The following is a 15,299-nucleotide window of genomic DNA, read 5'->3' on the forward strand; positions in this document are numbered from 1 at the left end:
TGCTGTGAGCCTGCTTCTTCCTCTCCCACTCCCCCTGCTTGTGTTCCCTCTCTCGCTGGCTGTCTCTATCTCTGTCAAATAAATAAATAAAATCTTTAAAAAAAAATGCAAACAGGATGCTTTATATTTCCACCAACATTAATACACTTATCAACCAAACATTTTGCTTTCATAATTGGTAGACCCAAGGGTGACAAGAGAGCACAGGTTGAAAAGACTGCTAACTTGAATAAAACATTTTCTCCTAAAATCACAGAGAAGTCTCCCTAAAATTATTTTTCTCAACTAGGCCTTCACATTTTGGTACCTAGAAGATTACTGACAGAGATAATAAACAGATAAAACATAAAGTAATAAATTTTGAGAAAGTAGAAATTTCTTTTTCCCTACATTTATAAAAGTGACTATAAAAATAGACTAAATTTTGACTTGGATTCCAAAATAAATATTACGGTGGGAAACTGTGAGTGGATTTAATTACTCTTGACTATTTATAAGTTGTAAATGCTCATGTTTACCTTACCATAGCAAATTTTTACTAAATATTGTTCTCTCAAGTCTCAGTATATACCCCACATTTTAAAAAACGAATTCTCTGAAAGAACACTAGAATAGTTACAAAAAGTCAAAAAATACATTTCTGCGTTGTGTCATATTCAGTGATGTACCATTTAAATTTCTCACTTGTAATTTGAATGTGGCTGATAAGAGATGTGTTCTCTGGATAGCAAGATAAAACAATCTCTTCTAAAGATTTAGGACCTTGACTGATGGTTAAAACACCACTATGGTTGAAGGCGTATTTAGAAACCAGGAGGAGGTGTCTGAATGACTACCAGTAAGATAAGCTTCATCTTCCTCTGTTCAGCAGCTAAGCAGGGCTACCACTCAGAATATTGAGGATTGTGTTTCAGAATACCACATGCTTAGATTTGCTAGAAGTATCATACAAAATTAGTTGTTCCCAGAAATGCCTAAAACTCTACTATTCTGTCTCTTCCTAGAAGAGTGTTTGGGAGAAAAGTTACTTTTAACCTTGCTGACTGAAGCCTTTTTTCTTTGTGGTATTAGAAGGCAAGCGCTCTGTTTGTTTCGTTTTTAAAGAAACAAAAGGAACACAGACATCAGAAAAAACCAGCCAAGAGCTTTGGAAAACATTGCTACCACGTTTAATCATGGTAGCTACGATACAGGATTACAAACGTGCCTCCATCTTTACTAACTATAATAAGAAAGTTAAGAAACCTAGTCTTTCTCTAAATCAACAGCTGGAAAAGAGGATGAGTCTTTTCTCTCAAATATTATAGGCTATAGAGCAAAACACTCTATCACTGTTATAACTTTGGCCAAGTGATCGATATAAAAACTTGCGAGAAAAAATAAAATGTCTACTGAAATCATCAGCTCATCAATCAATGTATATTTTCTTAATGTATATTTTCTTAATGTTAGACCTAATAGAGAGTCATTAAGCTATTAATATACTGAAGAGGATATAGGGATAGAGCCCACGGAATTAGGTTTGTTACTGCCTATGAAACCCATCTCCAGGATCAATGGTTTCAAACAGAAAAAAGCATACAGAAATATAGGAAATGCAAAAACCAAACCAAAGCAAAACAAAACCCACCAGATATTAAACTATCTTCCTTAGATATAACTGGACTGCCATATATCATAGTCGCTAGCAATAGTCCATATTTCGTTATTCAGTAGATGCTGTTGGCTGATGCGAAACTGTGTAAAATGCACACACAAATAAATGGACTGGCCTGTCCAAAGCCCTGGGCACTGGCTGGAGGAACATGAGAGGCAGAAAATAACACTTCTGTGCAATACCACGTTCCAGGTTACACATTCTATTTAGTCTATATAATCATATCATGATGTCTGCATTACAAACTTCCTTTTGCAAGAGAGGGAACTCTGCTCTGAGAAAGGGTATTTGGTACTATCACCACCACCACCTGAGATCCAGGATGATGTATACATGAAAGTCTTTCCCATCTTTATCAGCTTAGAGATGGTTAATGACAACGAAAAGTATGATACACTGTTTTCTATTAGTAGTAGTTGTGAGAGTAACACGGACACATTCAACCTACCATTCTCTCAGTGCTGAACTGGCCACACCGCTGCCCTCTAGCCTTTTTTTTTTTTAAATTAATTTTCTAATACACAGTTTAATCAGTCATCTTTGAGAAATATTCAATGCTGGCAAGACTGGATTTCCAACAGTATGTATCCATGGTGCTCACCAGCACTGAAGCAGTTCTTGTTAAAACGCAGCCTCTGGGCGAGCATAAGGACAGAGGTTAGTGGTGTACTTAAGGAACTGCTGTATGGCAATCTGGTCATACACACAGCAAGGAGAAAAAAATCTTAAAAGGGCACTCAGCAATAAAGTGCTGGATGAAATGACAGACAGACCACCCTGAAGGTATCTCGCAAAAGTTATCCTGGGCAAAGGAGGCCTTTAAAAACAACTGCCCAGAATAGGGGCAGATTCTGGATCTCAAGCTGGCAGTCCCCAACGAAGAGAAAGACCCCCATAATTTGGATTTGCTCTGCCGGAAGCTGCAGGTCAACTTTCAGGCTTGTCAGCAGCTGGCCCTCTGTGCATAGCAGATGTATCAAATTTGATTACTACAAAAATGAGACACACATATGTTTACATATACAATCTCAAGCCTGTGGATGAGCCATTGAAAAACAGCCCTCGGTCTCAGCTGCAAATCTCCAAACTCTCAGGAAAGAAGCGGCTCTATTAGCAGATGCTGTGCGTACACGCGGCTTCCGGGTCACAGGTCTCCTTTGAAGAGCAAGGACGGAGCTGATTAACCGGCGATTACCGCTCTCATTTTTGAGTCTCTCTTCCCACAGCAGCTACTGCTCAACTTCCTTACCCACCCACCAGCTCAGGAGTCAATGGAGAGTTCACAACATTATTGTACTCATTGCTGAAAATGAAACAAGGCTGGTGAGCACTGAATTTGGTAAGGGCCTTGATTCCCAATGATTTCCATTGTTAATGAAGCCCCTTTTGTTGCTAAATTTGTAAAGAAGTTCTAATAACATTTTAGCAAAATGATTGCTCTGGGGACACTTTAAGATCTCTTTGCATAAACCAAAGTCATTAGGAACAAATGAAAAAGCTCATTTGTTTGGAGAGCATGGGCTGAAAACCCCACAGAACCCATAGTTATGAGCAGTACAAATGAGTTTTGTGAGATTCTTGATATCCGGATTACAGGGAGACAGGGCCCCTTCTCGTGGACATGGAAATTGTTTATAAGAATGTGAATATCCCACGGTCATTTCTTTTAACCTCCTGCCTCAGAAATAAATCTTTTAATGGAATTTGATTATCCGAGAAGGAAAGCCGTGCTTATTTTTCTCTATGTGTAGTATACATATACAAGACCAGGAAGCTAGTCTCTCCTAGTTGCCTTCGGAGGAGGTGAACGGAGTAATGCTTAGCCAAAGGGAAGTGTCTTTATCTTCTTGAGGGTCTAACACTGCAGAAAACTATTACCTAGTTAGTGTAACTTGTACTATAGTTTTTATTCTATTCTCATTTTAAGTAGGATCATGACAAAGTTCATCTGTATGGCGAAAATTTTGAAAGCAAAAAAGTTTTGAAAACGTAACAGTATCATCTTGAAATAATCTACTTTGTATTTTGGTGATATGTTGAACCTTTTTTACTTTGCCGAAAGCAAATGCATGAAAACGAAATGCTTTGGGGTAGAAGTTAAAAAAAAATTTAGTAGGTGGAAAAAAAGGAGGATTTTAAAAATTTAGAAAAATTTAGAAAAAAATTTTTACCAGGTTAAATAATCATGGTGGAATGGGACTAGTATTTTAAATCTTAGTGAATTGGTATTTTAGTTATTAAATGGAAATTTGTGAAGTAGGTTGATAAATTAAGATAAATAATTAGACAAATTTCTGAAGATTTTGCTATAAAAGTTTTCTTTGTTACAGGTGTTTTTTAAGGTAAAAAATCAGGACACATCTCAGATAACAATAAGGGACTGGTTTAAGATACAAATAGCAACTGGAATGATACATCATAGATTAATTTTTGATGACATAAAATACATTATTTAAAATGATGCAATACATTAAGGATGAATATAACACATCCATAATACCACTATATTAAGTGAAAAAAAACCATAATGTGTATATTAGAAAGAAAGACTAAAAGAAAAAACAGGAGAATGTTAACATTTGCCTTTGGGTTGGAGATTACAGTTACAGTCTTTCTTTTTTTAATTCATATATTTCAAATTTAATCATTTAATAAATTTGGCAGTTACTTTGGAAATAAGTATATGTATAATTACATTTATAAAGACAAAATTCCATTACTGTTGGAGTAAAACATATTCCAATATAGAAAAATGTTATTGAATAGTACGTAGAAACAATTCTGATGATACAGTTAAAATACCTCCCAGAGGAAATTATACAGGCCAAAGGAAAAAAAATCATACTATTTTAAAATATAAATTTTGATGCTTAATCATGAGAGGGGCCTATTTTTAAGCAGGTTCTCAGTAGACCTCATTTGGCCAATAACTGCCTCTAGGACCGGGCAAGTCAAGGTCATTGCTTTGGGCTTCATTTTTCATCCTAATTGGACAGGGCTAAAGTGCATGAGTTCTAAAGTCCCTTCCTGCTTTGTTAGTATAGGATTCTTTTCATTAGCGATTGTATTAACATTGAAATGCAGATTTAATTATTTTCAAAGACAATGAAGAAAATCTCTCAAATCACTAGCCTCTCTAAGAGCACCTGTTTCTTTCAGTGGCACTACACATTCATTTAGCTAGCGTGTGGCCTACCATTTAATTACTTTTAATTAATTTGCAGTTAGTTAATGCATTTGAAAGATCATTTGCCTAATTGAAAAGGTAAAAGACAGCTTTGGTTGAGGCTTCCTCATCAATACTCTAAATCTTGTTTGACCTTATAAGTACTAGTACTCTTACTTCTTTCAGGGCAATCGCTGACTTCAAAATATCAGACTGAAAAATAACCAGCTTTTACAAAGGTTGACCCTGTTCATAGGATCCCTTACGGCCATCTCTCATTCTGTCTACATTCCTTTGTCCCTTGGCTGGTCCCAAGAAAGTATCTTGAATAAAACTGAAAGCTCTTTAGAGAGAACATGTGACTTTTTGCACCTAAGCATCAGTTTCCTCCTCTGGAAAATGGGGAAAACCATTCCTTACAAGATTATTACAATGATTAAATGAGATCATGTCTATCCAGGGCTCAGCACAGTGCCTGGTACGTATGGGCATCATCTCAATGCCACGCATAGCCAAGTGCAGGGTACAGAGAAAATTGTCTCAATTTGTGGTAGTGACATTCCTCCTCATTGTTTTCATAACTATTATTAGTAGTATGAAGTGGCCACAAATATCTCCATCTTTCCCAAAAGAGTACAGGACCAAAAAGAAAGCAGAAATAAAGTTCTCAGACAACCTCACTACAAGTGAATGAGTAATTATAAAATCATGACTGACAATACATTAAGGCATTACAGTAAAACACAGTTTTAGAATCCCGCCTAACTTCACCGGTATACTCGTCAATCAAACACACCACCGAATCCATATAAAAACCCTGGCACCCAGAAGCAGTACTGTTTCACAGTATCTCTACAAGGCCCCTAGCAAAGAATCCCATGGGAAGTGTGCGTCAGTGACCGATGGAAAGAACACTGGGGCCGCAGCGCTGTGGGCACCTGGGGGGCAGCACCTAGGGCTCCTCTCACTTGTGCCCACACAGCACCGGCTCATTCCCACCGAAACTGAAGCATAACAAAAGGAATCCTAAAACCTTGGAACGAAGGAAAAGGCAGTTCAAAACCAGTCTTTGTGGCTCTTTGGACCTCAAAAAATAGAGGTGGATAAACCAGGTGGATAACAGACCAACTATATTTAAAATCACTGTGTTCTGAAATGTTCAATACCTCTTTATGTTTGAATTTTGCATATTTGCAAAGAGGCATATGCCGCTCTTTCCATATGAAAGGAAAAAGGATTGCTGAAGGGGGGCTCACCTTACCTATTATCCAGAGTTTATCAAAAGATTATCTTTTAAGATAACAGCACTCCTTTTAAATGGTTTTTATGATTAAAATAATGGTACTTTAAAAGAGACATTCACTTCACTTAAGCTGAAATAATAATATATGACATTACATTTTAAACTTTGAAGTCCCATATAGAAAATAGCTATTATTTCTACTGGGTACGAAGGAAGAGGGACGATGAGGGTAAATATTTAGGCTATAAGAACACTTTATAAAATATAATTGCTAAAGCACAAAAACGTAAGAACCCAGGTGGCCCAGACAACATTACCAAGAAGAGGATAAAAAGAAGGAGACATCAAAGAAAAGGTAGAAAGAAAGAACACAAGTGAGAACCGTACAGAGGCCAAAACATTCAGCATGATGATGACAAAGACAGGCAATGACAAAGACCTACAGAAAGGTAAAGAAAAAAAAAGCAAACAATTAGAGAATTCGTGACTTGACTTGTTTAAACTGTTTCTTTGTCCTGGATTTTAACCACTCCACTGAAAAGCCTAGAACATTGTTATTTAACATTTCACAACTCAGAACCCTTATGACATCCAGAATCAATTATACCCATGAGAGCTCAAAAAAATCCCACTGCTTTATAACAAAAGGAGAAAAATTAAGATATCTCTGATGACTCACTCCGAAACAGTGAGCAGCAGGCTGCTGGTATAAATAGTTCTAAGAGCATAGCATCATTTAAAACTTAAGAGGTATACAGTTGTAGTAGACATTGTGAAATGGATGATAAATTGCCCTATTTATAGATGTCCGTGTTAGAGATGAGATTAATTGTTTCCTGATTACCAGGTGCCCATTACCATGGCTTCTCAGGGAACCTGCTCTGTCTTGATCTGTGATACCTCAGTTTCTTTCCTTCGGCTCTGGCCGTAGCGCTGAAAAGCTAAGGGTCTGCTGGGATAAGAAGTCTAAATTTACATACGTGTGGTGGTGATGTCTGAATCACAACGATTAGGAATCAGTACGTTAACTATGAAGACACAAGGTAATGATGGGAACACCACATTAGTAACATCAGCAATCCATAAGCTCTGTTCTCATTCAAATCATGACCCAGGCCTGAATGTTTATAAAAGCCCCACTGGATGACACTGGGCTCCACCTTGACAAATAACTCTTATTGCCCAGGCATAATTTATAGCAACATTCATTGTCTTTTGTATTCTTCATAGAAAGGTTGAAAATTACACAGATTTATTGTATCCATCAAAATACTACTTCTATAAATGGGAAGGCCTGTGCAAATGTGGTTTACTTTCATTTCTAATGCACTGTCAAGGTCACTGAGGTTAACAAGGCTGTTTCTCCAGCCTGGGAAGAATCAACTATGGCAATTTAGTTAATTTTTTAGGCATAACCACTAAGCTGTCATGGGTAGGCTATAAGTAATGTATTTTTCCCACTCGCAAGGTCCCCAACTAAAAACAGATTTTACTTTGGCCAAAGTAAATTTTACTATTTGTGTGTGTGTGTGTGTGTGTGTGTACACACATACAAACCAACATGTAATTCTGCAGGTTTTCAGAGATTTACTTGGCAGATTCACTGCACAAAAAAATACTGTACTTTTTAAAAATAGAGACATAATCTTATTCATACCAAATCCTAGATGTTCTATGGTTTCGCTTTGACCCTCCTGTGAAAAAGCAGTGAAATCCACAGTAAACTTCATATATGTGTGTGTGTGTTAAGGAATAAGGATAAATATAATTAAATTTGATAATTAAAAATAGTGAAAAATAATTTATTCCTGTTATATAAAGCAACAGAAAATTAGTGGGAAAAAACCTCCCACAATCTGGGTCCTGGAGGAGAGGGGAATGGCAAGATTGGATGACAAAGTTACAAAACGAGGCAAAAGGCGTATGTTGCATCGGCGGATGATAAATCTAAGAAAAACACATATCTTTAAAAGGTCACCACAAATTTTATGATTTACTGAAATAACAAATGCATCTATGCACGCGCCCGTGTAACTGGCAGGTACCGGCTGTAGCACTGATGCGTGTGAAGAGAACAGAAGGCAGAGTATATACCGGACGCCTGTGCTCTATGTTACAGAACAAAATAAGCAATGATTACGTATATGTGAAAATAAAATGGAAGTCACATGAATTTTTTTCTGTTTGATTTTTTTAATTATAAAAAGCATCTCAAATCATGAAAAAGAAAAAAGAAGAGACTCTTTCAAAATATTGAGAAGGGATCCTAAAACATGAGCGTGGGTTCTTTGCTGTGAATTTTAGGGGATATTGCTACATAACTATTCTACTTTCATACCATTGACCACTCCCATGTATTTCATGTACACATTTACGAAAATAATTGTATGAACACTGATGATAGTAGTTTTGTCTGAATTCTGCGAGGACGAAGAACTGCCTTCTCGGTATCGTATTCCGGATGAAAATCTTAAGAGCAGGAAGAAGTCAGTGAAAGTTAAAAGTTAAACTTGCAATCTGTAGTGCCCCTTGATATTTCATCAAAGAAAGAAAAACAATGCAACGTGTTGATCATAAACCAAGTTTTGAATAGGAGGCAGAGCTAAAGGTGTGTGTCTTACCACAAACTTGATGGCTTAAAACAACAGAAATTTATTCTCTCACAGTTCCTATGGCTACAAGTCTAAAATCAAGGTGTCAGCGGGATTGCTTTCTTCTCGAGGCTCCACAGAATCTGTTCTACAGCTCTCTTCTAGTCCCTGTGCCTCCAGCAATCCTTGGCATTTCTTGCTTTGCAAACACATTACTTCAATTTCTACCTCTGTCTTCACATGAGTTTCCCTCTGAGTCTCTCTGTGCCTTCTCTTCTCTCTGTGAGTACCATCATCACGGTAAGCCCTAAATCCATGTGAACTCATTGCAAAGACCCTATTTCCAAATAAGGTCCAATTCACAGATAGGATTTAGGATTTAGACATATCTTTTAGAGGCCACTATTCAACCCACGACAGGGTGTGCATGTGCTTTTATTTTTCCTGTTATTGCCAAGAAATTACAAGTCATCAAAGTTCTTTCTCACTTTTAGATATTTTAAAATATATATATATGTATGTATTACAAAATTTAAGATATATATATCACAAAACAATATTTGATGCTTGTAGAGCATTTTCCATCAACATTATCATAATATTAAGTAAACATTATCACGCTATCATTAGAAAGACTAACATGAATTATTTTCATTTTCATTTTGAGCTAGAATGAATTACACGTATAGAATCAGTCCTAAGTCTTAATATCAAGGAGGAAAAATAAACAAAAAGGAAACGTCATTAATGTTGCTGAAGGAAACTTCTCTGCATTTCTATTATCTTTGGAAAAGGTGGAGGGAATTTCTTCGGTATAGTGGTTGGGAGCAGTTGTCATAAACCTGAATCTGAATCCATCAGTATAATCCACTCTCCATGAGTAAGTAAAAATGTTCTGGAAGCTGCAAATATTTCTGTTGGTGCTCCAGCCCTGACTTAGTAAATAACAGTGATCACTACTGTGAGTTAATCAACATTGCTCCCTGTGTTGCCCATGGAAATCCATATTCACTTAGCACGTGTACTGTGACAAACAGGCGGTTAAAATAGAGCTATTCTATAGCTAATCAATAAGCATATCTTTTGATAGATGGCACAAATTTCAATAGCGTTATGCCTGAAGTTGGTATAATATCAGGCAAACAATACTAGCATGATAGGAAAATTACTATTGGCAGAAATGGGGGAAAAACCAATTATACTGAAAAGAAAAACAGTTAAATTAAATCAAGTCACCTTCAAAAGCATGCTTCTGTAAAAATTAAAATACCTTAAAAAAATGCTATTGACTGTTTGCCTCTATACATGGCCGTAATAGAAATTTTCTTCAAAAAAAGTAAAATGTCAGGAAAAAGCCAAAAGTGTCAGGAAAAAGAAAACAAGTGCAGGATTATTTCTGTGTTTTAAATTAGAATATAAAATCGTTAGTGTGTTTGGATTAAAAACTAAAGATGACCATACGAAAATGAATAGAAATATGCACTTACTGAGGTTATATTAGCTCTTGAGGCAATCAAAGTCCCTGCTCCAAGAAGAAGTAAATGAAAAAAATACATCCAGATTAGCTAGTCCCTCAGGTAGGTCATTTAGTCAAATATTTATCCCATGATGGACTGAACTAAGCCAGCATGCACTGAATTCTCCAAATGGCAAGGAAAAGTGCTACTCTCAGTGGGACTCCAGAGAAGCTTAGGAAAAGAGAGATAACAAAGCCCTCTTCCATACAGAGGTATAGCCACTACTTGAGTAATCTTAACAGATGACCTCTACGTCCCCAAACGGTAAATCACATAGGATTACTGGTTAGGAAGGAGATTTCTAGTTTGACAAAGAAATTCACAATTGGATTAATTCAGATAGCAAGCATACTTACTATGCTTCATAAATTATTTTTCTTCTACATGGCTTTTCCAAAACACTTTTGTTTGGTAACACTCTAATTTTAGAAGAGCGATTCCCCAAAGCTTTGATGAAGGCGCATAATCAATGAACTGGGGTTTTCGCTCTTCTCAGCAAATAAAAACAAAACAAACATGATTAACTGAAAAAAAAAAAATTGCAAGGCTCCCAGAGGATGTCCTTGGTCAGTATAGATTCTGCCCAAGCAGTTACGCCTTTGGAAAGTACCGAGACTTTAATCTTGAGAAATGATGTTGAGGGAGAAGGCCATTCTTATACATTGTTTCTTTTGGGTGACATCTCCTTTCTGCCTGTGCCTGATGAATGTGTATTTTTCCTATAGGCCCCAGGGCAGTTGTCATTCTGCGGGAATGTCAATCTCACTGACAGGTCAAATTGTCCTTTTCTTAGAAATCTTCCTTCTGGCTTCTCAATACAGCTAAAATCTTAAAGCGTTTGTGTGACCTCTGAATTAGTCTCAGGCTATCCCACTGGACTGTAAGCTCTAGGAAGGCAGAAAATGTGTCCTTTTCTTCATCATTGGATCCCTGGTGTCTTTTAGTATGATGCCTGAGATGTGGCAGAGGGTCAAGATATATTTAGTACATGAATCAAGTCGTATAAAAGTCTGAATTAATATTGATTACTATGGAAGAAATGTGCAATACTACTTCATTTTAGAAATAAAGCTGAAAGCTAAAAACCAAGTCAACTATTAACCAGATATCCCACTATCATAATCCCATAACATGGCCCTGGAATACTACGTGAGTCACAATGAGGGAGGGAGGCCGCATATAAAATACGCTTTAGCTTCGAAGAACTACAGAGGGATAAATTGATGTCAATGACAGTGATGATTTTTTATGGTAATTGTGAATTATTCCAGAGTTTCCCATACCACTTTCTGCTTTAAATAGTTTCATGAGCAACTTTTAAATCTCCGTGCTAGTGTTACACGGGCAACAATTCATAACCAGGTGACTGGCCATAACTACTAAAATATACAATTCCTAGGGCAGAAAGATGATGGAAGGGAGGTGACTACCCCTTAAGGTTTATTTTCCAAGTATATGATCAAAGTGAAAAATCTGTGTGCTCAAATTTTGCACTGGGGAAAACTAGCTGAACGTACTTAAAAAAAAAAAAAATCAGCCTTACAACCATTCAAGTAGGTAATTCGCTATATTTTTCCCTCGCCTCAGTGGGTTTGTTAAAAAGAATGTTCAAGGTAGAATTTGCATGAAGTTCTCCATTAACAGTGCCCACAGTGTCTCACTGTGGACAGTGAAAAATAAGGCAAACGAATGAGAGTACATGATGCCATCTTATCTCACATGCAAGTAAAAATGTGAATGACTCAAAGTATGGGTCAATCAGTCTTAAGCTACTTAACATAGTCTACTGAGAAGAGGACTATCTTTTACAGCATCCTTCCTAAACTCTAAGAAATTAAAAATGAAATAATTTCTGATATTCTGATTAAAAAAGAACAGTTTGTAGGCCAGGTGTTAGTTAGGAGTTAAAGAGATACATAACTTGGTTTACTGTAGAAAAATAATGCTTTGAGTTAAATTTTTAAATATGTATGAGAAAATCATAAAAACTATTTTGAAACTAAGATATAAACTGCCTATGTTGTAAGGTAAAATAGAGTGGAAATAGTGGGATTTTTTTAAGGAGAAATAAGTTTTAAGAATTGTACAGGTTCCTGGGGACATATTTATAAGAATAAATTCCAGACATATTTTTAGACTATCCACTGTTTCTAGATATTTATATCTACAGATAGATCTCTATTTTCAAATAGATAAAATTCTTTGTATTCATAGTGAAAAGGATTAATAATAAATTTAAAAATATGAACATTGGTAGAGGGAGTAAGACAACTTTTAGAAGACCCTGTAAATGTTAAGCTTCAAAGGCCACAACTCATGACTGGATGACACCCAGCTATTCAATATTGTGATTTCTCGATTCTTCGCCTTTGCTCTCCTTTATTTACATTCTCTCCCTAAACAATCTAATCTATCACTCATTCTTTCCATTTCTACCCACCTCCTAGTGTCATGGCCTTCCTTACCCCCAGACATAGGTTTTCCTATCTCTGGGGGTAAGGAAAGACTTCTTAAAGAATACCTAAGGATATGGGTACTTTTACAGCAATCAAGTTCCTCATTCTAAACTTTCACATGGATGCTTTTCTTTTCATAAAAACCCTTCTCCCACTTTCCCTCACTTTCCAGGAGAAAGGTATATTTCTCATTCACTTATCTCACATCTTCCGAGGGTACAGTGAACTGTGATATCAAATAAAAATTCTAAATATTGGTGCTGATATCTAGAAAATGAGTCTTCAATTTTTTAAAATTCTTTGCTTCCATCAAAATTGAAGAAGGGCCTAATCAAGTTGTCAGGTGATAATTTAAAAATTTTGGTGATAGATTACTGTGTAATTTTTGGCACAACACTGGGAAAGACAAAAGAACTGTATTATACTGCTATAACAAAACACCTTCCATTCCTATCTGTTTATTTTTATGTATAAAGTTTCTCAGTACTTTAACATAAAAATCAAATAGAATTGATGGTGAAACTTTTCTCATTCTAGCCGTGAGTAATATCTGTCTGTGAATATATAAACTGGTTGGGGAAAAAAGGCCAATCTCAATTTTAATGGTTATATTTAACAATTTTTATGTTTGGAAATTACTTATCAGAATTTGCCATGTATTTATGTTAATCAATTATATACAAGTAACCATTGTAATGAAAACTTAATTTTGAAAAAAAATGAACATAGGATTTTATGACATGAAAAAATTATGTGTGTATGTGTCCGTATATGTTGTATGCATATATTTCCTATAGCAGAAAAGTATAATAGGGTGATCCCAAAAGGATTCTCCAGAAAAAAATATATTAGAACATAATTTGGGGGAGAGGAAAGAATAATATAAAATCTGTGACTGTTAAGTAAGAACATAAATCATATTTTTTAAATGACCAATGGTGGGTATAAAGTAGCTAGGGTGTTTCAATTCCACTGGATACATTAGGGGTTTGAAAGAATTTTGTTTAAAAAAAAATGTCTATTTATGCTAATATGCTAAATAGGTAAATCCTTGCAGTTATTTACATGTATGATGTAGATTTTCGGAAAGAGACTGAAAAATGTTATCTTTGGCAATTCGTATGTATAAATGTTTGAGCTCTACTGGATTATTCTAGTGGACTGTCATTAATGCCTTCCTTTTTTACCATTTATATGCAAGCAGTCATTAACTGCTCTCACTCTTCCTTCCTCAGTCATGCTCAAACATGTCCTCTTCATTTCCACCGCTAGCTCTCAGGGCTGGAAGTTTTCCCTGGTCTCTCTGATCTAGTCAAATTCCCATGACAGTGTCTGAGAACACCACAGACTTCTTGGCTGCATTTCTCTTGAGTTTCATTTTTAGGTGTGTGTTTATCTGAACAACTTGTTTCCCTCCTACACTCTCTCCCTGCCTCTACCACCAACCTTCAGGGTATGTCAGGGCATGAACCACATATTCTCAATGCCAGGTAAGTCACAGGGGCGGGCATGAGTTGAATGAAGGAACTCTGCCTTCTAAGTGTCTAGCACAGGGTTGACACATCATAGCTGCTCAATACCCACTGACTGAATACGGGTATAAATGAAAACACACCCTTTAAACTGCATAATAATCAAATAACTATATAATAATAAGCAAAAGAGAACCCAAAGTGGACAAATCATGAGGCCATTGTATGATTTATGTTCATGGACAGGGAGTACGAAATTTTGGACTGTTCCGTCTAATGCAAGCCCTGGAGATTTGGGGGCAATGCCCTTGCTTTAGAAACAGGGTTGAGACTTGGAGTAAACACAGACCCATCTAAAGCCACAACTGTCTAATGACAACCTAATTCCTCACCCCTGCCCACGGAGGTTTGGGCAGCCCTGTCCTTTCCATTGCTCCACACAGACTCCCTGCTGGCTTCACCTGTCTGCAAAAGGCATGTGCTGGTAACTGAGCAGGAAAATGGCTGGTCTGGCTGGTATAACTTTAGACTATGAACATTTATAGTAGGACAGTTCATAGTAAGAACAATACAAAAAGCAGTGTACAGAACAAGGGGACTAGGACCATAATAACTTGGGAACATGGACAATAAGTTAGGATCCATGTTTTTAGGGGAAGAAAACATGAGGTTTCTGAACCAGATATACAGACTATAGCAAAAAGAGCCTTTTGTCTGTCCTCCTTTGTGTTCTCACATAAGAAAAGCGAACACTGATGGGCAGAGAGAGACACAAAGAAAGGCAGAGAGAGACACAAAGAAAGGCAGCTGAACTGGAGCTCTTTACCTATGAGATACAATGAGCTATGGCTGATGGACGGACATGAGTAGCAGATGAAGGGGAGGGAGGAAAAAGAAACATTTTTCTAGAGGCCAAGCCAGGCAGGATTTCTTAAAGCAGGAGGAAAGGGCAAACATCCCCAGGCTCCTCTTTGAAAATCTCTCTATGGTAATATTTTGTTTTATATTTTATGTGACAGGTCACATGCTTATAACCCCCAAACTTACAGAGAAGGTTTGCTAATGAAAGCATTCTCTACGTGTTCTGTACTGCTCTATTCTATATTTTTTCCTACTTTCCCCATTTAAAACTCACACCACCCACCTGTACGGTCAAAACAAGTAGAAGGCAACTCCAAAGATGATTCATGTTTTATG

General features: G+C 36.6%; 1 protein-coding gene across 1 annotated transcript in view; it reads right to left on the reverse strand.

Annotated features, from left to right (window-relative positions):
* TRHDE (thyrotropin releasing hormone degrading enzyme) overlaps positions 1-15,299 on the reverse strand; it is a 365,955-nt gene that overhangs the window by 11,520 nt on the left and 339,136 nt on the right. The window lies entirely within an intron of this gene.

This window comes from Ursus americanus, chromosome 17 (assembly GCF_024610735.1).
Source record: "Ursus americanus isolate L20-20 chromosome 17, mUrsAme1.1.p, whole genome shotgun sequence".
Taxonomy (NCBI): Eukaryota; Metazoa; Chordata; class Mammalia; order Carnivora; family Ursidae; genus Ursus; species Ursus americanus.